Here is a 27,754-nt window from a genome sequence, read left to right as displayed (position 1 = left end):
GCTCTGCAGGGAGTCTGGTTCTCCTTCTCCCTCTGCCCCTTCTCCTGTTCAAGCTCTCTCCCTCTAATACATAAAGTCTTTTTTTTTGTTGTTGTTGTTCCTTGGGATGCCTGGGTGGTGTAGTACGTTAAGTGACTGACTGTTGGTTTCAGCTCAGGTTGTGATCTCAGGGTCCTGGGATCGAGCCCCCACCTCAGGCTCCATACCCAGCATGGAGTCAGCTTCAGATTCTCTCTCCCCTCTTCCTGTGCCCGTGCCTGTGCTCTCTCCTCTCTCAAATAAACAAATACATCTTTAAAAACAATAAAATAGGGGATCCCTGGGTGGCGCAGCGGTTTGGCGCCTGCCTTTGCCCCAGGGCGCGATCCTGGAGACCCGGGATCAAATCCCACGTCAGGCTCCCGGTGCATGGAGCCTGCTTCTCCCTCTGCCTGTGTCTCTGCCTCTCTCTCTCTCTCTGACTATCGTAAATAAATAAAAAATTAAAAAAAATTTTAAAAACAATAAAATAAAAAATCTTTTGGTTCAAAATGGAAATAATTTTCTAAATAAATACGGACACAAAAAATTTAAAAATAGTATAATTGCAAAAGACCATTAAGAATAAAGTTAAGGGGGAAAAAAAAAGAATAAAGTTGGGTGCCAGACTGGCTCAGTCGGTGGAGTATGTGACTCTATTTTTTTTTCTTTAAAGCTTTTTTTAAAACTTTTATTTATTTATGATAGTCACACACAGAGAGAGAGGCAGAGACACAGGCAGAGGGAGAAGCAGGCTCCCTGCACGGGGAGCCTGATGTGAGACTCGATCCCAGGTCTCCAGGATTGCGCCCCGGGCCAAAGGCAGGTGCTAAACCGCTGCGCCACCCAGGGATCCCGGGAGTATGTGACTCTTGATCTCAGAGTTGTGAGTTCGAGCCCCACATTGGGCCTAGAGTTTACTTTAAAAAAAAAAAAAAAGAATAAATTAAAAATTCCGTTTTTTTTTAATTTTTTATTTATTTATGATAGTCACACACAGAGAGAGAGAGAGGCAGAGACATAGGCAGAGGGAGAAGCAGGCTCCATGCACCGGGAGCCCGATGTGGGATTCGATCCTGGGTCTCCAGGATCGCGCCCTGGGCCAAAGGCAGGCGCCAAACCGCTGCGCCACCCAGGGATCCCTTTAATTTTTTATTTATTTTTTATTTATTTATGATAGTCACACACAGAGAGAGAGGAGAGAGAGAGAGAGAGAGAGCCTGTTTTGTTTTGAAAAAAATTTTTATGCAGATTGATGGGTGGATGGATGGATGAATGAGTGGATGATCAAGCAACATAGCAAAGTGTTAACGTTTGTAGCATAATCTAGTGGATGTGAGTATTCACTGCTTTCAGCTTTCTGTATCTTGGCCATTTTCATAATAACACGTTGGGGACAACGTGACCATGTTTTATTGCCTGGTTTCCTCCCTTCCTCCCTGCATATGCTAGGCTGGGGGCTAGCCTATCTCAGCCTCTAGGTTCATGAGTCCTCTCCACTTTTCTCTTTTTAAGTCACTCTCACCTTTGAGAATCTGAATTCTCTGGACTAGTTCCCAGAAGAATGTATTATTTATTTTTAGTTAATCACACAGTTATCAATGTTTTGCACGCAAGGACTCATTTAATCCTCATGACCTGTGGGGACCCAGTGGGGAAAGTGCTCTTTATATCACTGACCTAAGCTTTAAGTTATGCATCACATCTTCAGGGCCTTTCTCTAAACCCCAAATTAAGATCCCTTGCTGGAGGGCTGGGACCTGGGACTATGCGGGAGCTGTGGGGCCCCAGGGTTTCTCTCCATGGGGCCTTGCAATGAACATTTGTTGAGTGACTGAATGAACATTGCACATGCTTGCAGGAAAGGCTGCCATACATGCATAGACTCTCCACCAGGAGATAGTGAGGCATCTCTGAGGGCCAGACCACAACAGGTGTGAGCTCAGTAGAGGAGGTGCTCCTTGGAGAAGGGATAACTGAACACCATAACTGTTAGTTCCTCAGAGGTAAGAACATGAGTGTCTGATTTCCATTCTCCAGCAACCCTCTTACGTGACTGGTCCTCAGGGGTGATCAGGGATGCATTCAAACTTAAGATGTCCCCATTAAAAAAAAAAAAAAAAAGATGTCCACATCATGGGGCAGTGGTGGCAGCTTTATAGGTAGACAAGCCTGGGTCTGAATTCTGTCTCTGCCTCTTTCTTAGCTGTGTAACTTTGACCAAATCACTTAACTGCTTTGTGTCTGTTTTTTCATCCAAAACCGGTCAAAATAATCCCTACCTTATAGGATTTTTAGAGGGAAGGGGATAAGAGAATCAACATATACAAAGTACTTGGTCCATAGTAATTAAGAGTTGGTGGTTGGGGACTCCTGGGTGACTCAGTAGTTGAGCAACTGCCTTTGGCTCAGGTTGTGACCCTGGGGTCGTGGGATTGAGTCCCACATCGGGCTCCCCGCAGGGAGCCTGCTTCTCCCTCTGCCTGTGTGTCTGCCTCTCTCTGTGTGTCTCTCTTGAATAAATAAATAAAATATTTTTTAAAAAGAGAAAGTGGCTGTTATTTCTAATTAGGCTTTAATATGCGGACATAGAACATTTGCTGCCCAATGACATTTGCCTTCCCAGAAAACAATCAACTAGCACCAGCCTCAAGGATTTTCTCTCAAAAGCACTACCACATAGGTCTGTTATCTTGTAAAGTCCCATTTACCATCTCAGGCAGCATTGACACTTTACCTGGTTGATGTCAAATCAAAGTGGAGAGCTGATGTCCAGCTGAATCCCCTTTAAATGATGGACAGTCTTCTAAGGATATGTGCTATTTTTAAAAAAAAATTTTTTTTTATTATTTATGATAGTCACACAGAGAGAGAGAGAGAGAGAGGCAGAGACATAGGCAGAGGGAGAAGCAGCCTCCGTGTACTGGGAGCCCAACGTGGGATTTGATCCCGGGTCTCCAGGATCATGCCCTGGGCCAAAGGCAGGTGCTAAACCACTGCGCCACCCAGGGATCCCAGACATGTGCTATTTTACTGGCGGCTTGGGATGGTGGAATCACATCATTTACTAGCTAGTTCATTTGAGCAAGTTGTGGGGATCCAACTGGCCTCAGCATCCTCCTCTGTAACATGGGAGTGATAGTAACAGTGGTGCCTAAATCTGATCTATTGTCAAGAGTGTCTGACTGTAAATTGTACAGGGAGTATATATATTAGGTATTCTTATCCTTATTTTACAAATGTGGAAATTGATACTGTGATTGTCCATGATCACCCAGCTAGCAAGAGGCGGGAGCTGGGACTCCGACCCACCCTGGTCTTCCTAATGCCACCATACCACCCCACCTCCCTAAATTGCCAGGATCTGCCTGTAGCTGCCTTTAACCCATGATCTTGGGTCTATCCCAGGTGACCAAGGGATTGAATTCCCACAAAATATCAGAACCCCCAAGAAGTGCTTGTCAGAAATGCTGAATTAGAGTCTCTTGACAGCAGGGAATTAGAAATCTTTATTTTATTTTATTTTATTTTATTTTATTTTATTTTATTTTTCATTTCATTTCATTTTATTTATTTTTTTTAAGATTTTATATATTTATTCATAGAGACAGAGTGGCAGAGACACAGGCAGAGGGAGAAGCAGGCTCCATGCAGGGAGCCCGACCTGGGACTCGATGCTGGGTCTCCAGGATCATACCCCAGGCTGAAGGTGGCACCAAACTGCTGGGCCATCAGGGCTGCCCGGTGTGTTTAAATGTTAAAAATTTGTCCCATCGATGTATCCCCAGCTCCTAAGATGTGTCTGACACGAGCATTTGGGGAAGAGATAACATTTATAAAGTCTGCCGGCTCACAGCTGATCCTCCATAAATTAAATACACACATATGTATGTGTATATACATAGATACACATGCACACACGTAAGTATGTGTGTATATATATATATATGCGCATGTGTATGTATGTACAAAACTAAGAGAGGGAAAGATGGAAATTTGAGAGAATTCTCACAGGATGTGGGAGTCCCCTGGACTCAACGGAGCAGGTAGTGGTAGCATGCACAACACTGTATTTGGAGTAAGAAGCTCTGGATTCAAATTCCCACTGGTCCTGAGCAGCTCTGAGGCAGCGTCAGGGGTGCCATACAGCCAGTCTCTCTGGTTGATGCCCCTTTCCCTACTGGGTCTCCTCAGTTAGCCCCAGAATCCTTTCTGGAAAGATCTCAAACATAAAACAGCAGCCGATGGAAGGTCTGATTTTCCTCTGGGCCACCGGCCCTCCTCCGTGAAGAGGGTTTGGGGAAACCTTCAGGGAAAGCACCTGGCGACGCGGGGTTTTTTTTTCCCGCCGATGGGGTAGGGCCGAGGCGCGGAGTCTGACCAGCATCCGCCCTGAAATACAGACTTGACCGGGGGTGGGTGGGGGGGAGCCCTAAGAGGGGAGGCCACGTTCAAAGAAAATAAAGGTGGCTTCCAGGCATGAGCTCGGCACGGGGCAGGGGACTTCCCCGCCCCCAGGTGCGCCGCCCACCCCGGGCGCGAGGCGAGGGCAGCCGCGCTCTAGGACCGGGGAGGAAGAGCTGCGGGAGACGGTGCCTCCAGCGGGTGCTGCCGCGAGCGGCCGGCCGACGGCTGGAAATGAAAGTACAGCGCTCCGGAGCCACATGGACGGAGCTGCCGGGGCGGCGGCGCCGGGAGCAGGATGCGGCCGCCCGTAATTAAATAGCATTTACTCTTATTATTACTAATAATAATAACGTAATCATACCTCTAGTCATAGCATACCATTTATCGGGCTCGGCGCAGGCCCGCGGGGAGCGCAGCCCGGCCGAGGTGAGTGCTGCGCGCGGCCCGAGCCCCGCGGGGCAGAGGCCGGGGCCCGAGCGCGTCCCGGCGGCCGGCGCGGGAGGGCTCGGGGGCGCCCGGGGGCCGCGCCGGGCAGGGGGAGGCGCGGGGGGCCCGGCCGGGCCGGAGCTGCGCGGGGCCCCCCGTAAAGTGCATTTTGCAGAAATAAAGAGCGGCCAAAGCCTCATTTCCTCCTTTTTGGGGCTCCCCCCTCCGCGTCCCCGTGCCCTGCCCCGAAGTTTCAAAGTTGCGCGGCCGGGGGCACCTGCCGCGGGCTGCTTCGGCCGCCCCTGCGGCACCCGGCGGGGGGGGGGTGCCTTGCAATTTTCCTCCGTTGGGGGGGGGGCTCCCGCCTCGGCGTCCGGAGCTGTGGGGCGCGCGGATGCTTTGCCGGCCCCCGCGAAGGGGGTCCGGGGGGCCGGCGGGGGCGTCCCTGGCCGCGCGCCCCTGCCTTTTGTGTGCGTCCTGGCCCCGCAGCGCGGCGAGTTGGAGCGACCGCAGCACGGGCCGAGGACCGCGGCCGCCGACCGGTCGCCTCCGCCGGCTGCGGCGGCCACGCGAGCCCGGGGATCCGGGGCCTGCGGCCGGGCCCGGGGGGAGGGGTCGGCAGGAAAGGGGGGCGCGGTCTGGGCAGGGGGGCATTTCCGCTCGCGAGATCCACCCCCGGGCTCGGAGGCCTGAGCGGGGCGGGTCTCTGGGCCCGGAGCGCGCGGGTACCGCGGGGGGTGGGGTGGGGGGCGCCCCCCCGGAGATGGGCGCCCTAGGGTCACCGACCCCGGCCTCGGACCCTCCTCCCGCCCTTGGCGGGCCTCAGGGATCCCCCCTGTCTCCTGGGCCTGCTCCCTCCTATCCCTTTTAAAATCGGATGTTTATAATAACATGCCTAGTTTGGGGGGGGGGTGTCTTTCAACAGAGACAAAGCAGTTTTCCCAGGAGGAAAAAAAAGAAACAAAAACAAAACGGAGAAACGTTCAGTCTGCCCCTGATGGCTGTGGTGCCAGCATGGCATCAATGGGGAAGAGTAGGGTCTGGGGCTGGAGAGGGGGGCTGGGCCTGCACTGGGGGACTGGGGGGACCCACAGCATCTTTGTTGGGGATTTCACTTCTCTGGGGCTGCTCGCAGAGACTTTGGCGCCTGGGTTCCAGACTTTGAACCCCAACTTCTTACCATTTTCCTGGGCATCTGCAATTCATCCAGTCCCATGAAAATAGCAGAATGCAGATCCTTAGATTTTCACACAAATGGGATAATTATAGTACATTTAGCAACTGTCAGACCCAAGATTCCAGCGGAATCTTTACTTCTACTACCAAGACTACTACTGCCCCTCTCCCCACATACAGTCCTACCCACCAAAGTCTCCATTCCTCATTTTGACTTACTATAGAAATTGGACTGTGAGGTAGGAATGATACCTGGCCAAAACACTAAGGAGCAATTTTGAGGCATGTAATGCCTTGAGCTGAGAAGGAGAAATCTGTGTTGAGGAAGGATGAGGTCTGAGGATGGGAGAGAGATTTTGTGGTCGCTGAGCTGGCACAAGGGTTCTGTTCCACGGATGCTGTGAATCCTAGGCTCTGGGCTTTTTGTTTGGGATAGACAATTAAGAATGCAGGTGTGGGTGGATTATTTGGGGCTAAGGAGCTCTGTGAGATGAGCCAGTCTCTAGGAATAAGAAAGTTAAGACGTCGATAGGTTTGGATTCTGAGAATCTGAAAATAATAATCCCTTAAATAGAACTTTTTAGTTTATAACAAAAGGGCTTTCGCATATGCTGGCTCATCTGTCCTCCATAGCAACCATGTCAGGTAGACATTATTCAATCCTCATTTTCCAGATGAGAGACCTGAGGCTTCTAGAATCGAATGTCTCCCTGGAAAGTCACATAGCAGAGCTAGGATTCCCACTTAGTTTTTCCGACTCCAAATCTTCAGTCATCCCCAGAGTCCGCAGCCACCTTAGCAAGTTAGTTTTCAAATGCCCCCTGTGGGGCATGGTGAGATGCTGTGGGGCGGGCTTGGGGTTGAGTTTGTTACTTAGAGTCTGGCTGGAAAGAGAAAGTCACTTTTGGTAGAACCCATGAGAGGACCAAGAAATGCTCGATACTGGAGTCGATGCAGTGGGATTGAACGGAAGAGAGAGCTCTGAGGGTAACCGGGAAGAGTAGGGACGGCTTCCTCCAGGAAGTGGATCTTGAATTTGGAAGAATGGGGAGGTTTGGCTGGGAGAGGGAAGAGGAAGGGAATTCTTAGGCTCACCACGTTGCTTCAGTGCTGGGAGATTGACATACATTCTCATTGACTTTAACAGTGATTCTGTGAGGGGTGGGCATTTTTCTCTCCATTTCACAGATGGAGAAACTGAGGGACGCAGTATGAATGCAGTTGGTCCTATGTCATCCATCTGGATTGGAACCCAGGCCTTTGTGACTGTTGAGTGTCAGAATTGGGTGGCTTCCATTTCAAATGAGTAGACAAAGAGCAGAGACCCAGACAGTCTGATTTGGCACATGCAGTGGAGGTGGGGGCTTAAGCCCAAAGACCAGCAGGCTCCCCAAGGCAGGGGTGTTTTACGGAACTACCTTAGATCTCAGGGCCTCACAGGGCTGGCCCAGTGAAAGTACTAAAGGGATTTCTGGAAGCATTCCTGGAGAAGGCAGGATGGTGGTGAAGAAGGACTGGGCTCTGTTCACTTTCTTAGCGCCTGCGGGGGCCTGGCTAGACACTTTGAAGGAGCTTGTAGTTTGGAAAGGAGAAAGACATGGGTGATTAACCTGAGCTTCCCAAGGGCAGGAACGGGTTCTGATTGACCCCCTGTGCTCCAGGCCCCCGTGGAGGTGCCAGGAAGACCCATTCAGCCGACGTGTTGTCATATTGAATTATACCCCAGTGTAGAGGAGGAAGGTTTCTTTTGCCCTGGAGTGGAAGGTCTTCCTAGAAGAAGCACCATTTGAACATTTGAGAGGTGGGTTCAGAAAAGTCAGAGAAGGCATCCTGAGGAGAGGCGCTGAGGCCGGCAAAGGCAGGGCAGTGCAAAGAGGGAACCCACAGATCATTGGTTCGGCCACAATGTGGGTGGCAGGTGTCAGTTTGCATTCAAGTCAGGCTCTGCCACTGGGGTCCCTTGGGCTCCCTGGGCCTACATTGACCTTTCTGAAAACGAGCCCTGAGGTTTGATGGTATGATGATAATCTGTGGGAGAAACCCAGTGCCCGGGGATCGGGGCAGGAGAGTCCGATGCGAGGAACTATATGTGGAGAGGTTTTAAGATGTTTCTGGTTTTTAAAAAGACTTTATCCATTCTTTCATGAGAGACACAGAGAGAGAGGCAGAACATAGGCAGAGGGAGAAGCAGGGTCCCCGTGAGGAGCTGGGACCCCAGGACCACCATCCAAGCCGAAGGCAGATGCTCAACCTCTGAGCCACCCAGGTGCCCTGGTTTTAAAATGTTTAATCATGTAACCATTACCCAATCCAGCATTTTCTATGGTTGGGCCCTGTTGCGAGTGATTTTTCCTCAATAAGCTTACTTAATCTTTACAACAGATGCACAGGTAATAAGCACTGTGACTGTCCCCATTTTACAGATGAAGAAACTGTCGAGGGAGGTTAAGTGGCATTGTGTAAGTGGCAGAGCTGGAGAGCAGACCCAGGCTGCCTTGTGTTAGGGTTTGCTCGCCGTGGGACTAGGGACTGGGAGGGACGGACCGGGCAGCGGTAACTTCACAAGGCAGAGGTGGAGGTGTCCTCTGAGGAAGTCTGGCTGCAAGCCGAAGCTGGAGCCTCAGCCCGGGCTGATGAAGTGACTGCTACGTGTCGGCTCCCAGGAGCCTCCACAGAAGCCAGCTCCTTTCATCACATTTAATGGCCCATAGAAAATGGGCTCGTTTTCCTTTCTCTGTCATCGCCAGCTACAGGGCTCCTTCCTGCCTTATTTATTTCCCTAGGAAGTCTGTTTCTCTGCTAGCGCCTTGATGGCTTCTGCAGGTGTGTGAGCACTGTCTCCCCATCGGGCTGTCAGGGCCATGGCTGCATCCAGAGCCCAGCTGCAGCCGACTTCAGTTCAGGCACGAGAGTCCCCAGCCCCGAATCAGAGGTTGACACATGGGCTTGATGGCAGCAGGGCAATTAGGGCCCCCAGCCACCACATACGTAGGGCTGCCATGTGCCAGCCCTGGGCTTGGTGCTTTCTGGGCCCTCTTTCATTAGATTGGCTTAACAACTCTTAGAGGCAGCACCAAGTATTAGCAGCCCCATCTCACAGGTGAGGAGACAGGCTCCAAGGTCACAGGGCCCTGGTAAAGCCAGGCCTTTTGTATTCCCAAGCCCAAGGTCTTTGCTGCTCAGCAGGAGAGATGCCTTCAAGTTATATTGTTTAGTTAGTTAGTAATCTCTACGCCTGCCCATCATGGGGCTCAGACTCATGGCTCTGAGATCAAGGGTCACATCCTCTTACTGATCAAGCCAGCCAGGTGCCCCATGAAGTCTCTGTGAAGCTCTTACCTATCTGGAAATCTCAATTATCTATCATTTGTATTGTGCTTTTGGCCATATTCTCATGAGTCCTCTTGACACTCCTTTAAGGTGAGAAGTGTCTGCTTTGCAGAAGGAAAAAATGGGGAGGCCACCCACCCTCCAGCTCTTCCTACCCTGTCCACACTGTGACTTGGAAAGGGAACAGAGTGTCGTATTCCCTGGGACGGAGGGCTGTGCCTTCCGAAGTGCAGGGGTCAGCCAGCGAGCATTCACTGAGCACTTCCTGTGAGGGCTGCAGGGGAGGTTGAGGCTGTGACCCTTCTGGGGTTTACGGAGGTTCATCTGTGCTCTTGGTCTCAGGAGCATTTCGTGTAGTGCCCTGTCCCCCTCCGGGCAAAGGAATTTAGGGTAGGGCGTCCAAAGCCCTGAGTTTCATTCCCAGCTCTAGCATACACTAGCTGTGTGCGTGTTCTAGGGCACAATCATACTGTCACTCTTGGCCTCAGTCTCTTTTTCTGTGAAATAGCCTCATTGATTTGAGTCCCATTTTCCCCTGGTTTGCTGTGAGACTCAAATGAAGAGGATTTCAAAACTATACAGACTACTGGTGTGACAGCATGGTTGTGGTGGCTATAGCCTCCAGAATGTTTCTAAATCTCCACTGCCTTCCTTGATCCAGGCTTGGACCACTGCAGTAGCTTGCTAGCTCATCTTCCAGCTTCTCCTCTTGTCATCTACCCTCAATGCAGCAGCCTGACAGATCTCAAGATTTAAATGGGACCTTGTCACTCTTCTGCTGAAAAGCTTCTGTGGCTTCCTGACACACATAGAACACAGTGCTGGCTCCCCCAGTATGACCTGCATGTAGCTTTCTAAACAGCCTTACCCGGCCCCTCAAAACGTGCTTCCTACTTGTCTTGCCCTCACTCTAGCACTGCAGTCATACTAGCCTTCTGTCTTTGCCTTGAACATTCTGAGCTTGCTCCCACCTCAGGGCCATTACTTTTCCTGTACCCTCTGCTGGTGCACGCTTACCTACCTTCTGTGTTCCCGTGGCTGGCTCCTTCTTGTTTCTCTTAAATGCTGCCTCGCCAAAGGGCCATCACTCCCACCACATTTCCCATTTCAGTTTGTTCGTAACTCTCCTCTGTAGTTTTACTTGTCTTGTGCATTTAACATTGGCCTGTTTATTTGTCTTCCCACGCCTGGACCACATGTTTCACGAGGTCAGGGACTTTATTAACCTCTTCCCCCCAGCATCTCACAGAGCTCCTGGTGCATAGTGGTGTTCTGTGGTTGTTTGTTGAATAGATGAATAATAGTAGCAGGGTGGTCCAGAACAGCCCTTGCCAAAAAAGAGTGGCCTAGATAGATAGAAACTGCAAGAAAATTGGTGTTGACTGATCAAAAAGCACTTACAGGGTAATTTTGTAAGTTGCCAGGAGCTCTCTAACAGTGTGGGTTCAGGAGAAATACAAATGTCTGATCTCCTCTTGGATATGGGGGTGAGGACACACTGTAAATCTGCAAAATAGTCTTGCAAGGGGCGTATCATTAGCTCCATCTTTGACAAAACCAAGGCTCAGAGAGATGCCCTCAAAGCTAGTGGGAGGCTGTGCTGGGATTAGAACCGGGTCTGGTGGACTCTTCAGCTCGGGGCTGTTTGCACTGTCCCTACCTGCCTGTCTTCAGGCAGTGAAGCAGGCTGGGCAGTCCGTGATATGCTTTTGGTGCCCAGGCGGTATGACCACAAGGATTTCTGAGCGCCCGTGCACAGGGGGCAGTAACTTCTCAATTGCTCAAAAGAACAAGCACTCCACCAGTAGACTCTGGATGATTTCTTATATCATTATTATTATATAATTATACCTGCCCATAATTCCCAAGGCTTTTGCAATAAGCTCCGTTACTTTTCTGTTAAAGAAAAGTTTACTGTTTATTTTTATTTTTATTTTTTTAAGTTTACTGTTTAAATGTCTTACTTTATAGCTGGTGAGTTATGATGGCAAATTTGGAGCCCCAGCCCTTGGAGATAGAGTTGTGGGTTTGAACCCTTCCTGTGCAGTTTGACCCCAAGGAGTCATGAGTGGAAGACAAGAAAGTAAAAGCCCTTTGTAACCAGAGCGGTAGGCAGGAAGGTTATGCTCTGCTGCTGACTCTTAGTTTGGCTTATAGAGGGACCGTGGGGAGGCCTAAGGGAAGTTTCCTGAACTTTGGTTTCTGTTCAAGGTAGTTAAAAGAAAACAAACTGCAAGTTGCTAAGGCTTGTGGGCGGTCCGTTTCTCATGTTCATTCCTTGACAGGTGGTTTCTGGTGCAGCCTGAGGTTGCTGGTGCCGCTAGCTTGCTTCCTCAGCAGCTGGGTAGCTGTGGGCAGGTCACAGATTCTCCAACACTCACTTCTTTTTAAGACTTTGGTTTTTTTTTTTTGTTTTTTTTTTTTTTTTTTGAGGTGCCTGGGTGGCTCAGTTGGTTACGTGTCTGCCTTCAGTTCAGGTCGTGATCTTAGGGTCCTAGAATAGAGTCCCTGCATTAGGCTCTCTGCTCAGTGGGGAATCTACTTCTCTTTCTCCCTCTGTTCCCCCCTGACCTGTGCTCCCTCTCTCTTTCTCAAATAAATAAATAAAATCTTTAATTTAATTAATTTATTTGACAGAGAGAGCACAAGTAGGGGGAGTGGGAGAGGGAGAAACAGACATCCCACTGAGCAGGGAGCCTGACGCTGACCTCAATCCCAGGACCCTGGAATCGTGACCTGACCTGAGCCAAAGGCAGACATTTCACCAACTGAGCCACCCAGGCACCCCTAAATAAAATCTTAAGAAAAGAAAAAGCAGACTTTATTTTTTCAATCCTAGCTTTTCCATAGAAAGTAGGAATAATAGCACCTACCTTTGAGATTATTGTAGGGATAAACATGATTCCTTAGGACAGGGCTCCTAAATCGTCTCTGCACTGCAGACCTGTTGGGTGGCCTGGGGCAGCCCATGAACACCTTCTCAGAATACTGTTTTATTTATTTATTTATTTATTTATTTATTTATTTATTTATTTATTTATTTATAGGATTTTATTTATTTATTTGAGAGAGAGCACTCTTGCACAAGCTGGGGGAGGGGCAGAGGGAGAAACATACTCCCGCTGAATGCAGAGCCCCATATAGGGCTCTATCCCAGAACCCTAAGACCATGACCTGAGCTGAAATCAAGAGTTGGATGCTTAACCGACTGAGAGTGCCCCAGAATACTGTTTTAAAATGTATAAAAGTAAGATACATGGGATTGCAAAGGAAAACGCTTCTCTCAAACTGTAGCTGGGCTCTTTTATCAGTGCACTGTAAAACAAGATCTGGCAGTGAGTCTAATATAAGCACCATAATATTGAAGTTGTGATGAGCGTGAACAATATTTTGTTGTGCCTGCAGTAGCTGAAATGTGACAGGGAAAGAGCTGTAATTTCTAGCATGACACTACTACGGTGTATTGCCTGCGTTCATAATTGAAGAGAATGCTAAATACCAGGTAGGGGTTAGTGAAAAAAACTTGTACATGTTTTCCCATCCAAGTTCATGGACCCCTGAATTCTCTCCATGGGCCCCAGGCTCAAAACCCCTGCCATAAAAGGTGCATGACACCCAACACGTAATCTCCAGAAATGAACCAAGACCCCTTGACCTCCTTGGTGCAGAGGATCCTTAGGTGGACAGACAGGGTGCAGAAAACCTGTGGGTAAGGGATGAATGCTGACCTAGAATTCTGACTAGTGAGGTTGAGGACGGTGAAACTGAACCTTTGCTGGTCTCTGAGTAAGCTGTTGGAGGGCCTGGTGAGTCAGGAGGAGTGCCAGGCATCTTTGGAGATGACGTAACCACAGGTAGTGCAGTGTGGGGCAAGTCTGCAGTCTGTACTGACTGCTCCTCTTCCATGAAACCTGGGGTAGGTAAAGGCCAGGCATGTGGAGTGTGGGATGAGGCTCGGGGTAGCCTGTGGGGATGGGGGAGGAGCATCTTCGAGTTGGGAGATGAGAGTGTGTGGTGGGCTCCAGAACCCAACTGGCAGGGTTCAAGTCCCCACTCTGTCACAACTTGTGTGACCCTTGGAGATAAGTTCACCTCCTTATACCTTGGTCTCCTCATCTGTAGAATGGGGATGATAATAGTACTTTCTTATGGGGTGTGGTGAAAATTAAGTATTATATTTGTTTCTTTTTAAAAATATTTATTTATTTATTTGAGAGGAGAGAGTGTGGGGAAGGGCAGAAGGAGAGAGAAACTTTTTTTTTTTTAAGATTTTATCTATTTTTTCATGAGAGACACACACACACACACACACAGAGAGAGAGAGAGAGAGAGAGAGAGAAACAGAGACAGAGACACAGGTAGAGGGAGAAGCAGGCTCCATGTAGGGAGCCTGACGTGGGAATCGATCCCGGGTCTCCAGGATCTGCCCTGGGCTGAAGGCAGTGCTAAACCGCTGAGCCACCGGGGCTGCCCAAGAGAGAAATTTTAGCAGACTGCTCGCTGACCTCTGAGCCCAGTGCAGGGCTCAATATCATAACCCTGAGATCGATCTGAGCTGAAACCAAGAGTCGGATGCTTAACTGACCACAGCACCCAAGGGCCTAGAGAATTAAGTATTATATTTAAAACTCTTTGAGCAATATCTAGTAGGAGAAAAAAAGCTTAATAAAGGACTGAAATTGGGGCACCTGGGTGGTTCAGACAGTTCAGCATCTGCCTTTGGCTCAGGTCATGATCTTGGGGTCCTGTGATTGAGGCCCCGCATGGGGCCCCCCTGCGCAGCGGGGAGCCTGCTTCTCCCTCTCCCTCTGCTTGTACTCTCATTCTGTCTCTCAAATAAATAAATAAGATCTTAAAAAAAATAAAAAAGGATTGAAATCAGCATCTTCCCTGTTATTCTAGGGTTGGTGAGATTCCACTTACTCAGTATAGATTCTGGAGCACTGCTTCTGTGTGCTGCCCAAAGATGAATCAGATGTGGCTTCTGCCTTCAGGGAGCTCATAGTTTAGGGAGAGATGGGGACATAAGCATCCACTGCCAGTGAACTAGGGTAAGTGAGTTGGTTGTGAGCTTGGGGTACTGCCTTAGGGTGGGGGTTGGGGAAACAGTCTGCCTGGTAGAGGAGCCACCTAGGCTAAGCCTGAAGGAAGCACCAGGCCCTAGCCAGGGTGGGAAGGAAGGAGGGGGTGTGAAGGTGGTTGCAGACCAAGTGGGCAGCTTGGGTCTGACATTGTTGGGGAGAGTAACCTTCCAGGCCGGCCGTGGCGCTGGAGGGGAGGCCAGCTACTCCCTGCGGTGCTCTGTGCTCAGGATGAGCAGCTTGGCCTTTGTCCTTCTGGTAGTGGGCGTCATGAAGGTTGTATTTGTTTTTCAACTTTCTATTCACAGGAAGTAGCAAAAATAGTACAAAGAGTTCCCTTCACCCAGCTTCCCCTGATGATGGTATATGGTAGTTGTACATTATTGAAACCAGAAAATTGGCACTGGTACATTATGAAACTTCAGAGCTTATTAGGTTTTCACCTTAAAAAAAAAAAACACCCCCAAACAACTGCATTCATCTGTATGTGCGCAGGTGCACACCAGGAAGGGTTTTGAGCAGGGGAGTGACATTGACATATGTGTTGGACAAATATCCTTGACCGTCAAACAGCGGCAAATTGGAGGGGGCTTGTTGGAGGCTGTTGGCAGGAGATGCTGCAGGCCTGAGAGCTGTGGTCATGAGGTGGTGGGAGGAGCTGCAGAGTGGAGAACTGTTTTAGAGGTAAAGGTGGAAGGAACGGGGGACTGAGAAAAGGATAGCAGTTGGAGCCGTGACTGGAGTTTGTGAGAAAAGGAGGAGGAGTAGAAGCAAGGGAGATGGAGTCTGGAATGTGGTAAGTTGGAGGAGCAACACAACTGGGATGGGCACCAGGGAGGACTTTCTGGACACGGAGGCATCTGAGCTGGGTCTTAACAGATGAATAGGAGTTGGCATGTATGGGGAGAGGGCATCCCAGGTAGAGGGCTCAGGATTTGGAAAAGCATGGAGGTTCTAAGCAGCCTGAGTGTTGGACATCCAGATAGTGCTGTCCAGAGGGCAAAAGACATGAATCTGAAATATTGGGGAGGGGGCGAACTTGGCAGGAGGAATAGATTTGTGAGTCATCGACATGACTCATAAGATCATGAAATGCAAGAGCTCATCTGGGGAGAACATGCAGAGTGAGGAGAACAGGAGCACCGTCCGTTAAATGGAAGCTCGGACGCATTGGTCTTGAGACCTGGGCAGAGGAAGAGGAGCCCCTAACGGAACAGGACCCATCAGAGAGACTTGAGAAGGACCTGGCAGTTGCAGCCAAGAGTCCCCAAAAAGGCGAGTAAAAACTGCCCCTCTACTGGACTCAACAACCAGGAGATCCCTGGGATGGGGATGACCTTTGGTGGAGTGGGAGGGGGGTTGCTGAGTTTTGGGGAGTGGAGTAGGAGGTGAGGATGTAGAGACAGTATAGACTACTGTTTCACAACATGTGACCAAGAAAAGGAGAGGTTGTGCATTATCCAGAAGGGGATTCAGGATCAGGGGAAGAAATTATTTGTGGATGGGGGAGACAAGCACGATGACAGGTTGAGGGGTCCTGGGGCTGGATCTGACTGCTTAATGGGAAACAGATGGTGATCTGTATGGGCCCTGGGGCCAGGCTGCTGGGATTTGAATCCCAGCTCTACCACGTACCAGCGGTGTGACCTTGGGCAAGTCACTTAGCTTCTCTGTGCCTCTCTTTTCTCCTCTACAAAGTGAGAATGATAGGCTATCTCACAGGGTGTGCTAGAAAGCATTAAGTATAAAGAGATCATGACATGCCAAGAAAAAAAAAAAAATAGAGATTATGCTAGCCCCTGGCAAGTAGCTAATGTTATTACTTGATTATTTCAGTGTCCATTTTTCTCACTTATTTATTCAACACTCATTCATTTTTAAGATTTTATTTATTCATGAGAGACAGAGAGAGACAGAGGCACAGACAGGATAAGCAGGCTCCATGCAAGGAGCCTGATATGGAATTCGATCCCGGGACTCTGGGATCATGCCCTGAGCTGAAGGCAGATGCTCAACTACTGAGCCACCCAGGCATCCCTATTCATTCTTTTTTTTTTTTTTTTAAGAAATATTTATGTATATGAGAGAGGTAGAGATAGCAAGAGAGAACATGAGAGGGGATGAGAGGGAGAAGCAGGCTCCCTCCTAAGTAGGGATCTCGATGTGGGACTCGATCCCAGCACCCTGGGATCATGACCTGAGCCGAAGGCAGACGCTTAACTGACTGAGCCACCAGGTACCCCAACACTCATTGATACTTATCTATGTAATAGGTTGAATGAGTTGATATTCATTGGTCCATTTCTATTTATTTATTTATTTATTTATTTATTTATTTATTTATTTATTTATTTATTTATTTATTGAGACACACACAGAGAGAGAAAGAGAGGCAGAGAGGGAGAAGCAGGCTCCATGCAGGGAGCCCGACATGGGACTCGATCCCAGGTCTCCAGGATCACACCCCAGGCTGCAGGTGGCACTAAACTGCTGTGCCACTGGGGCTGCCGGTCCATTTCTTTTACTACCATTTATGGAGCACTTGCTCTACACCAAGCACAGGGCCAGGCATTGATATTTTGAAGAGGCTGGTACACCAGTCCCTGCCTGGTCTGATGAAGATCTGAATCTCTGAAATTCTGTCATCATCAAACTCTTCTCCAAATTGGGGGGGAGGGGTGTGTGAAGAAAAATTGTGTTTCCGTCATGGTTTTCAGGTCAATGATTTGGTCTTTCTCTTGGGGAGAACAGCTCATGGACATTCGGGCAGACCTGGAACACTGGGTTTGAAACCAGGCTACTGGTTCCCACTTGGCCTCTGCCCTACGGGGTTGACCTCAGGTCAGTCATCTCATTTTGTATTTCAGATTACAAGGTTGATACTTGCTCTCTGCAAAAAATCCAAATCACACTAAGGCACATAAAGTGGAAAGTGTTCTCCATCCTGTTGCCCCTTGACAGATCCCAGTCCCCAGAGAGAACCAGTTAAATTTGGAGAATATCTTTCAAACTTCTTGATATAAACACACATTGCACACAGATGTCATCGCACAACACAAGAGTGTTCAGGAATCGGCTTTTTTTCTTTCCCGACTGTGTATGGTGGCACCTCCATCACAAAGCCCCATAATAGATGCCAATAGCTGCCTTGTGTTCCACGGTGGGGTGTACTGTAACTTAATGGAGTAATTCTCTACTGATGAACGTTAAAGTTCCCTCGAATTTTTCACTTAAAAAAATTTTTTTTTTAATTTACTTATTCATGAGAGACACACAGAGAAAGACAAAGTCCTAGGCAGAGGGAGAAGCAGGCTTCATGCGGGACTCAATCCTGGATCCTGGGATCACGCCCTGAGCAGAAGGCAGACGCTCCACCGCTGAGCCACCCAGGCATCCCGTGAGTTTTTCACTCTTAAAAAAAAAACAAAAAAAAAACCAACCAGGGCAGCCCCGGTGGCCCAAGGGTTTAGCGCCGCCTTCAGCTCAGGGCCTGATCCTGGAGACCCGGGTTCGAGTCCCACATTGGGCGCCCTGCGTGGAGCCTGCTTCTCCCTCTGCCTGCGTCTCTCATGAATAAATAAATAAAATCTTAAAAACAAAACATCCTGTGCAACTGAGCGCTCGCACAAGGATTTTGGTAGATTAAATTCTTGGAACTGAAGTTTCTGGGTTCAAAGCAAAGGGCGCTTTATCACGTAGAAAGCCTTTTGGCTGCAAGTAACAATTCCTACCTCAAAACAGGAGTTTATTAGACTCTCATGTGATAAATGAAGCGGAGCAGCGGCAGGATTAGCTGTTACTGGGTCACACACGCCATCCAATAACTTTGATCTCTTTCCACTCTGCCTGTCCCCAGCGCACGTGTCTCCCCCCTACGCGCCGTCACGCGGCGCAGAGACCCGCCCAGGGCTTCGGCCCCTTTTAAGGGTGAAGAAAACCATTCCCAGAAGCCCCTTGGCTGACTTCCTCTCCTTTCTCATTGGTCAGGATGATGCCACGTGCCCTTGCCTCAGCCAATCACCTGCAAGTAAAATGACCACTGTGATGGGCTGAGGCTCATGCAAGTTCACCTGAGTGACTTCGAAGGGAACAGGCTCGGGGCTGTGCTGGGGAGGATGGAGGCCGGCTGGCTACCTTGCTCCCTGAGGGAGATGTTGCTGCGCGGCTTCACAGAGACGCTGCCAGTTCACTCCCCGGGAACTTGCAGCGTTGGAGAGTGCTCGTTCCTCCACCTGCATCAGCTGGGCTCTCTTCTCACAGTAGTGCCAGGGGGTGAAACGCGTGACGTCTTGTTTATTGTGCGGTTCTTGTGTCAGTGTGTTCGACTGTGTTTTTTTTTTTTTTTTTTAAGATTTTATTCATGAAAGACACAGAGAGAGAGAGAGAGAGAGAGAGAAGCAGAGGGAGAAGCAGGCTCCTTGCGGGGACCCCGATGTGGCATTTGATCCCGGGACTCCAGGATTGCACCCTGGGCCGAAGGCAGGCGCTAAACCGCCGAGCCACCCAGGGATCCCCTGACTGTCTTTTCTTCATGATTCATAGTTCCTCTGGATTTCCTGTTTATGTTCTTTGCCCTTCTTCTTAAGTAATAATACTGATCGTAAAATAGGTTGACATTAAATGTTTACTCGGGGCCTGGCATTTCACTGAATCTTCACAACAACCCTGTAAAGAAGTTATTAGTATCTCTGGGGCATCTGGGTGGCGCAGTCCACTAGCGTGGGATTCTCGATTTCAGCTGGGGTGATGACCTCAGGGTGGCGGGATTGAGTCCCGGGTTGGGAGCCCCACTCAGTGGGGAGTGTGCTTCTCCCTGTTCCTCTGCTTCGTACCTGCCCCCCCCCCATGCTCGTGCTCACTCCCACACTGTATCAAATAAATAAATAAAATATTTAAAAAGAAGAAGAAGGAGGTATTAGTATCCCTGTTTGAGAGATGAGGGAAGTGAAACACCGAGAAGTCAAGCAACTTGTATACAGTTAATAAGGAACAAGGCTTGGATTTGAACTCATGTGTGAACCTGGGTATGTGGTCACATTCTGTGCTGACATGGTAAGGGAATTGTTTCCTGCTGGTTCCTTAATTAATGGCGATTTCTGGGAAGAGCCATTTGAGGTAAGTCCAGCTTGAGATTCCCAAATTGTAACAACATGGACGTAGAGGAGGGGAGAGGGGACTGCCCTGCCTGGCACTGAGATCCTGGGTGAAACTTGGGCCTGTTTTCTCCTTGGACTTCTTTTGTTTGACCTACGTGCTTTTTGCTCTTCCACCAAGTACCCTGATCAAGCATGCCCCACCCCTACCCTCACCCTCAAGGAACTCCTCTCCCTCTTCAGCTGAGAACGAATGCTCTTTTAACCACTATCTCAGTCTATTGGGGGTGCTATAACAATATAGCATAGACTGAGTGGCTTAAACAACAGAAGTTTGTTTTCTCATAGTTCAGGAAGCTCGAAGGCCCAGATAAGGTGCTGGCAGATTCAGATTCAGTTTCTGATGGGAACCTTCTTCCTGGCTTGCAGATGGCTGCCTTCTCCTTGTGGCCTCATCTGACCTTTCCTCCCTGTGTGGGCAGGGAGAGAGAGGAAGAGCTCTCTGGTGTCTCGGCTAATAAAAGCACTAACCCTATGATACCAGGGCCCCACCCTAAGACCTCATTTAACCTTAATTACTTCTCAGAGGTCCTATTTCATATTGGGGCTTAGGGCTTCAACATATGACTTTGGCGGGACACACATTCAGTGTATAAATTCTCCCCCTTGTCCCCCCAAATTCATGAACAGCCCCCAAATCTTAGATCCTTCTGCATCAACTCTAAAGTCCCAAGACTCATCTAAGTATCTAAATCAGGGCTGGGTGAGACTGGAGGCAGATTCATCCAGAGTAAACTCCTCACCAGCTGCGAACCTGTGAAACCAGACAGGTTATGTGCTCCCCAAAAGCAATGGTGGGACAGGCATAGGATAGACATTCCCATTCCAAAAGGGATCAGTCGGAAAGAAGAAAGAAGCAACGGGCCCAAGCAAGTCTAAGACCCAATGGGGAAAATTCCATTTGATTTAAAGGCTTGAGAATCATCTTCTTCTTCTTCTTCTTTTTTTTTTTTTTTTTTTTTTTGAGAATCATCTTCTCAAGATGATTTTGGCTTCCTGGTCCATGGGGGTGCAGCATACCCCCCACAGCTCTGAAAAGGAATCAGTGGCCCCACCAAAGCAGCTCTGACGATCTGTGATTCAGGATCAGACTTCCCTTGAAGGATAAAACATGTTCGCCTCCAAGTAACTCTATGGTCTGGTGCTGTAGAATTCGAGAAGTCCAGCAGCTTTCCTGCAGTTTGTCATCCAGTTTTCTCTGTCCCCTTTGGTTCTAACTGGCAGTGTTTCTGCTGGTATAATCCCATCTCTATTTCTGATTTCTGCTGATAGCTGATTCGATATGTGGTTCATACCCATACTCATCTCCTTATCAAATGGTTGTTCAGCCACATCCTGTGTTCTCTTCAGGACACGCTTTCTCATTTTTTTGCAATACAGAATGGCTGAGAGTTTCCCAGTTCTTCAAGTTCTGGTACCTTTTGTTTAACAGTTCCTTCTTCAATTCATCTCTTTTCTCTCAAATTTTATTATAAGTGGTAAGGAGGACTCATGCCACACCTTCCATACTTTGCTTAGAAATCTCCTCTGCTTAGGGGCCCTGGTAGGGGTTCAGTGGGTTTTTGGCTCAGATCATGATCTCAGGGTCATGGGATCGAGTCCTGCATCAAGCCATGTAGCAGGCTCCGTGCTCAACATGGATGCTCTCTCTCCCTCTCTCCCTCCCTCCCTCCCTCTCCTTTGCTCCTCCCCCAACTTGGGGTTGCTCTCTCTCTCTCTTAAGTAAATAAATAAAACCTTTAAAAAATCTCCTCTGCTAAATAACCATCTTCATCTCTCTCTTTTTTTAAAGATTTATTTATTTATTTGTTTGTTTGTTTATTTATTTATTATAGACATAGAGAGAGAGAGGCAGAGACACAGGAGGAGGGAGAAGCAGGCTCCATTCCGGGAGCCCGATGCGGGACTCGATCCCAGGACTCCAGGATCATGCCCTGGGCCAAAGGCAGGCACTAAACCACTGAGCCACACAGGGATCCCTCTCATTTTCATCTCTTGCAAATTCTACTTCTCACAAGAAAATGGAACACAATTAATTAATTAAAATTTAAAAGTTTATCTATAATCTCTACATCCAGCATGTGGCTTGAACTCACAACTCTTAAGATCAAGAGTTGGGTGCTCGGGGCACCTGGATGGCACAGTTGGACATCTGACTCTTGGTTTCAGCCCAAGTCATGATCTCAGGGTTGAGGGCTCTAGCCCTGCATCAGGCTCTTGCTCAGCACAGAGTCTGCTTGAGACTCTCTCTGAAATAAATAAATAAATCTTTAAAAAAAAAAGAGTCACAAGCTCTATTGACTGAACTAGCCAGGTGCCCCACTAGAACATAATTTAGCCAAGTTTTTTTTTTTAACATTTTATTTATTTATTCATGAGAGAGACACAGAGAGAGAGAGAGAGAGGCAGAGACACAGGCAGAGGGAGAAGCAGGCTCCATGCAGGGAGCCTGATGTGGGATTCAATCCTGGGTCTCCAGGATTATGCCCTGGGCTGAAGGTGGCGCCAAACCGCTGAGCCACCTGGGCTGCCCAATTTAGCCAGGTTCTATGCCACATTATGACAAGGATGACCTTTCCTCCAGTTTCCAATAAACTGTTTGTCATTTCCATCTGAGGCCCCACAGGAACTGCCTTTAACATCCTTGTCTCTGCCAGCCATCCCTTCATGGCAATCAAGGGTTTTTCTAGCTGCACCTCAGAGCTCCCTCATCTCCAGCCATCACACAGTTCCAAAGCCACCTCCATAGGTTCAGGTATTTGCTATAGTAGCACCCCACCTCTTGGTACGAAAATCTCTACTAGTCTACTCAGGCTGCGCAAACAAAATGCAGGATCAGAGAGCCCTACCCTTATGACCTCATTTAACTGTAATTACTTCTTAGAGCCCCATCTCCAAGTAAGTCCTACTGGGGGTAGGGCTTCAACATATACTCTAATGGGAGAAACACACATTCAGTTCCTAACAACTGCTTATAAAAATATTCTTCCCAGAGGAAGGACATTGGGAAGGAGCAAGGGGTGTCAGCATTAGGTGCTTGCTGGGGCTGGCAGCTCTTGGTCACTTGGCAAAATGTTAATGAGGTTGTCCGATGCCCATCTCCCCAGGCCCTTTGAACCCAGGCTCCAGGATCACCGTGTGGCCTTGAACAACTTCCCTAACCTCGTGGAGCACTATTTTCCTGCCTGATGGTGTTGTAGTGAAACTTAATCACATTTATTTAATGATGACTCATTTTCATGCAGGACAAAGCTAGACACAGAGCTGCTTTTTTGTTCAAAACCTCCTGGGATTTCTCATCTTATTAGGGTGAAGCCACAGTCCTTGTCCCACCGATGAAACCTCATATATGCTCTTCCCTGCTAATCTCTCTGAGCTTCCTGTTCTCCATTCTCCCCACTGCCCACTCTGTTCCATCCACACTGGCCTCCTTGCTCTTCCTCAGATATACCAAATCAGTGTCCACCTCAGGACCTTTGCACTCACCGTTCCTTCTGCCCAAACACTTTTCCCCACATAGCTTGCTCCTTTCCATCATTTTGATCTCTGTTCAAATGTCAAAAAGGCCTTCCCTGGGTCCCCTATATAATTATAGCACCCTGTCGCTCTATCACTTTATTTTTTCCTTCTCTATGGGAATCCTTTCTGTGTGCCATTATGCATTTATTTGTTGTATCTCTCCTCCACCAGAACAGACACTCTGAAAGAGGAGAGATTTTGTCACCTTTGTTAATTGCTAAATCCCCAGGGTCTACCTAGAATGTTTAAAGAATTCCTTAAGGGCTTGATGCACAGGTGGCTGGCTGGCTGGCCCCACTGAAGCTCCTTTTTCTTCATGTTGTAACTGTGTCCTTGCAGCCTGCTTTCCCTGCTAGAATGTGAGCCCTTCGACGGCAGGGGTTTTGTCTGTGTCGTGGCTGAGGCCCCTGCACCCAGAGCAGGACTTGGTACAGTGGAAGAGCCACTCACATTTAGTGACAGAGTTGAAGGCGTGATTGTGCACATCCCCCAGCTCACACAGAGTCACCATCTGGCAGCCTCTCTGGTTTTCTTTTCCAGGTATTGTGCTTTGTACTTTGTCTGTCCTTCCATCCAGGCATCTGGCACTTGGCAGGTGCTCTGTAGCTCATTTTCTGGGATGGGCATGGCCAGGCAAAGCCAGATATAGTACCAGACTACACAGCTGTTCGGGTTGTCTATGCCCCTCCTGTCGTTAGCAGGGACCCCTGGAGCTGCCAGCAGAAGGCCCTTCAATCGGGGGAGGTAAGCCCAGTATCTGATGACAGAAGGCACCTAGGAAATGTGGGTTTCCTTCCCCTGCTACCACCTGACCTGGCTTTCTCCTAGTTGTGGGCCAGGCCTACTGGCTTTCCAGGGCTATCTGCCCTTGGAAAGAGGAGACTATTCACCAATATGTTGCAGGAGTCAGAAAATTTTCCCAAAGGAGGGGGACATGGTGGTTTTCTTTGCACCCTGGGCCCCATTAAGACTTGCGCCTCCAGGGCAGCTGGGGTGGCTCAGCGGTTTAGCACCGCCTTCAGCCCAGGGCGTGATCCTGGAGACCCAGGATCGAGTCCCACCTCAGGCTCCCTGTATGGAGCCTGCTTGTGTCTCTGCCTCTCTCTGTGTCTCTCATGAATAAATAAATGAAATCTTTAAAAAAAAAAAAAAAAAGACTTGGGCCTCCAGCTTGGTGTTACTTTGTATTACTGTGAATTTTAACAGTGGTTATATTCTCAATGGATACAGGGTGTCTGAAGGCCTGAGGCATGTGCATCTCTGCTGGGCATCCCTTGTTCATCATGGCTCCTCTCACATATGGTGGCACTCTTTTTTTTTTTTTTTTAAGATTTTATTTATTTATTCATGAGAGACAGAGACACAGGCAGAGGGAGAAGCAGGCTCCATGCAGGGAGCCTGATATGGGACTTGATCCCGGGACTCCAGTATCACGCCCTGGGCCGAAGGCAGGCACTAAACCACTGAGCCACCCAGGGATCCCTGGTGGCACTTTTTCTTTAAACACCCCTAGGGAGGGCCTAGCCCCTTGGGGCAGCCCTACCAGCCTCTACCAGCCTGGCAGCATTGCTTATGAGATGAAATCTGTTTGCCAGGGGGCCCTGGCCTAGGGCCTTCACACTCAAGAGAATGACTCTAGAGTGGTCGACCATAGACCCTAGAACAGGAAATTAGAAGAAGCATGATGTTTTCACACAGAAATCTTCCCTCAAATGGCCCTGCAAACACATCTGCCTTTTCTGAGCCGTGAGTATTCATGAACACCAAGCACAAACTTTGTGTCTTGTGCCTTCGAGGAAGAGCAGCAGCATTTTTACTGATGTACAGTCAGTAGTTCCAGGCTTGGCCCCCATGTGCTGGCTGAGCCTCACTCTCCTCGTCTTTCAAATGTGGGTCCCATAGCACCGCAGCCCCAGGGTCATCGATCAGGATCAGATAAAATGTGGGAGATGACAGAGATTTCATAAATACAGTTTGAATGCAGACTTCTAGAAGGCCCTCCCTCCCTGACCCCAATGAGCCAGCTCCTATTCACCCTTCAAAGCCCAATTCAAATGTGGACCTCTTTGTTTCCCAAATGTTTCCACTTTGGTTGTGCCTCATCCCAGCCTTTGTTTGCCACGGATGTCTGGTTTGGGGTGAAGGTGCTGGGATATTCTTTCCATGTCTCGAAGTAGGTTAGAAGAGCTGAGTGGGGGGTGGGCACCCTGGCCTTCTCCCCTATATATGATAGGCATATAGGAAATATTGAATTGAATGCCCAACATAGAAGTTCTGATCCAAAAGCCACTCTTTGTTAAGTGTCTGCGATATCCCAGGCCCTAAAATGAGTGCCTTCTCTGTATTCATCCTGTCAGTAGGTGCTGTCTGTAATCGCCACTGTACAAAGCAGGAGACTGCAAATCAGGGAGGCAGAGGAGCCTGCTCTGGGATTTGAACCCATCACCATAGTGCATGCACACAGCAAGCTGCTGCTTTGGGATTTCGGTGGTCAGAGAGGAGGATTCACACCAGGCTGCGTGAGGAGCCTTCATACTGCCTGGGGCAGGGAGTGTTTTTTCCTTGGCTTTGGATTCAGTCTTAAGAATTAATCTCTTGGGATGGATATGGGCAATGCTTGTTTCTATTAAGTCTGCTCAGACCCAGGGCTGAGAGGAGACTGGAAAACACTGCTTTCTGATTGCTGTGCTTTTCTGAGAGCTACAGGCTGCGCAGGGCTTCAGGAGGGTCATAAGCCAGCTGCTCCCGGACGGCATGAGCTCATGTGGGGAGACGTGATCAGCCGAAATTCAAGAGAGTCATTAAGAGGCTCTAGGTGGGGGAGGGCAGGGTCTGATTTGTGGGTTCGAGAACCCTCCCCCAGTGATGGTCTCAGGGAGGTGGGGGGCAGTGAGGAGGCTTGTCCACTTGTCTGGGGACAGGAAACACCCCAGGTGATGAGGAGGGATGGGGGCTGGATTTTGACCCAGGTCAAAGGGACAGGACTTGGTGGTCATGGCCCTGCGCTGCTGGTTGTCTAGGCCTGTGGGGGGCCCTTTCACAGGTCATCTGACCATTCGGACCATACTACATGGTGATAAGTGCACCCCTGTCTCTCCCACCAGGGAAGCTTCTCTTGTAGGGTAGGACTGGGCCGATGGCTCCCTAGGCTCCCACGAAATAGAATGAATGAGCATATGATGGTCCTATCGAAGGGAGAGGGGGAGACTGTGGAGGAGTCAAGCTTCAAAGGAGGGATGGAATTTCCTTTGTAGGATGGCTGCCTAGGTGGAAGGAGCTGTGGAGTGAAAGCCAGGAGGCAGGAACACCACTACAGCCTGTTCTGGCTGGAGGCCCAGAGTAGCTTGTGCGTGTGAGGGTGATGAGCCCTGGTTTCCCAAACAGGGAAGCCAAGGGCAGAGAGACCAACTGAAAGGTGTGCTTGGCAAGGTCCAGGCAGCCCAGGCCATCACCGCCTGCCTCCTGCAGGAGAACAGGGTCATATTGTGTCCATCCCAGGAAACACTTGCAGTTTTTTGACAGAAGGAGGAGCAGCGTTGGATGACATGTGTTCCCATGGTGGCCAGACTGTTGCCCTATTCCATGTGCACTCCACGTGCTGTCTCCTAAATTCTCACGACAGCCAGCAGGGTGGGGGCTGCCATCAACCCCATTTTCCCCATCAGGAGACTGAGGCCCAAAGTCCCCCAGCAAGTGTAAATGCTGGTGTTCACACCCAGGTCCGTGTGAGTCCAGAGCCCTGACCCAAGGCCCTGGCAGGACAAGCAGATGTGTAATGGGCATATGGCGATGGCCCTGGCCCTGCCCAGTATGAGGATCTGGTGTGAAGAACACTGTTCTGGGAGTCTGAAGACTCCGTGTGGCTTTGCCTCTCCCTGGGAAGGACACACGGGAAGAAGGAGATTCGAGGAACTGAGCTCCCTGATCCCACACTCTTTTTTTTTTTTTAAGATTTTATTTATTTATTCATGAGAGACCCAGAGAAAGAGAGAGAGGCAGAGACACAGGCAGAGGGAGAAGCAGGCTCCATGCAGGGAGCCCGACGTGGAACTTGATCCCGGGACTCCAGAATCATGCCCTGGGCTAAAGGCAGGCACTCCACCACTGAGCCACCCAGGGATCCCCCTGATCCTACACTCTTATCTCTAGAGCCTCACAGCCACCCTTCCAGGCAAGACTTGTCAGCTGTAACAAGCTACACAGAGGGGGGAAAGTGAGGCATAGAGAAGGGAGATGGCTGGCCCTGGCCATATGGTGTCTCATAGCTCTTAGTGTGGCCAAGGATGTGGTGTTTGGTCTGACAGGACTGTTTGCCTATGCTCTGGGCGAGTGACCTCGGGATAGAAGCTTCATACTTTGTGCCTCACTGTTCTCATCTGTAAAATGGGCTAGTGACCCCTACCCCTTTTACAAGACAGGATTGTGAGAATGTGGTTGATGCAGATGGAAGGGAGTTTTGCAAGGTGTTAATCTGACATGCTTACTCCCTCCCCAAAGTAGCCGGGTGTTTCTCACACCTTTTTATATCTTGGTACCACGGCTTGTGTCTGTGTACCAGCCCTCTGCTGATGGAGCTCCACCTTCCTCGCATAGCCTGCAGTCCTCTCTCCATAATCTCTCAGTGGGAGAGAGAGTGAGGGCCAC

The 27,754-nt window shown here is 49.3% G+C and overlaps 1 protein-coding gene across 1 annotated transcript in view; it reads left to right on the top strand.

Annotated features, from left to right (window-relative positions):
• Nucleotides 1-4,562: 4,562 nt before the first annotated feature.
• ZC3H7B (zinc finger CCCH-type containing 7B) overlaps nucleotides 4,563-27,754 on the top strand; it is a 62,592-nt gene continuing 39,400 nt past the window's right edge. Inside the window, exon 1 of the mRNA XM_055328172.1 lies at nucleotides 4,563-4,851. The gene's annotated coding sequence lies outside the window, so the exon portion shown is untranslated. The remainder of the gene's footprint in view (nucleotides 4,852-27,754) is intronic.

This window comes from Nyctereutes procyonoides, unplaced genomic scaffold (assembly GCF_905146905.1).
Source record: "Nyctereutes procyonoides isolate TBG_1078 unplaced genomic scaffold, NYPRO_anot_genome, whole genome shotgun sequence".
Taxonomy (NCBI): Eukaryota; Metazoa; Chordata; class Mammalia; order Carnivora; family Canidae; genus Nyctereutes; species Nyctereutes procyonoides.
Note: the sequence above shows the minus strand (reverse complement) of the source record. Positions and strands in the feature narration are given on the sequence as shown.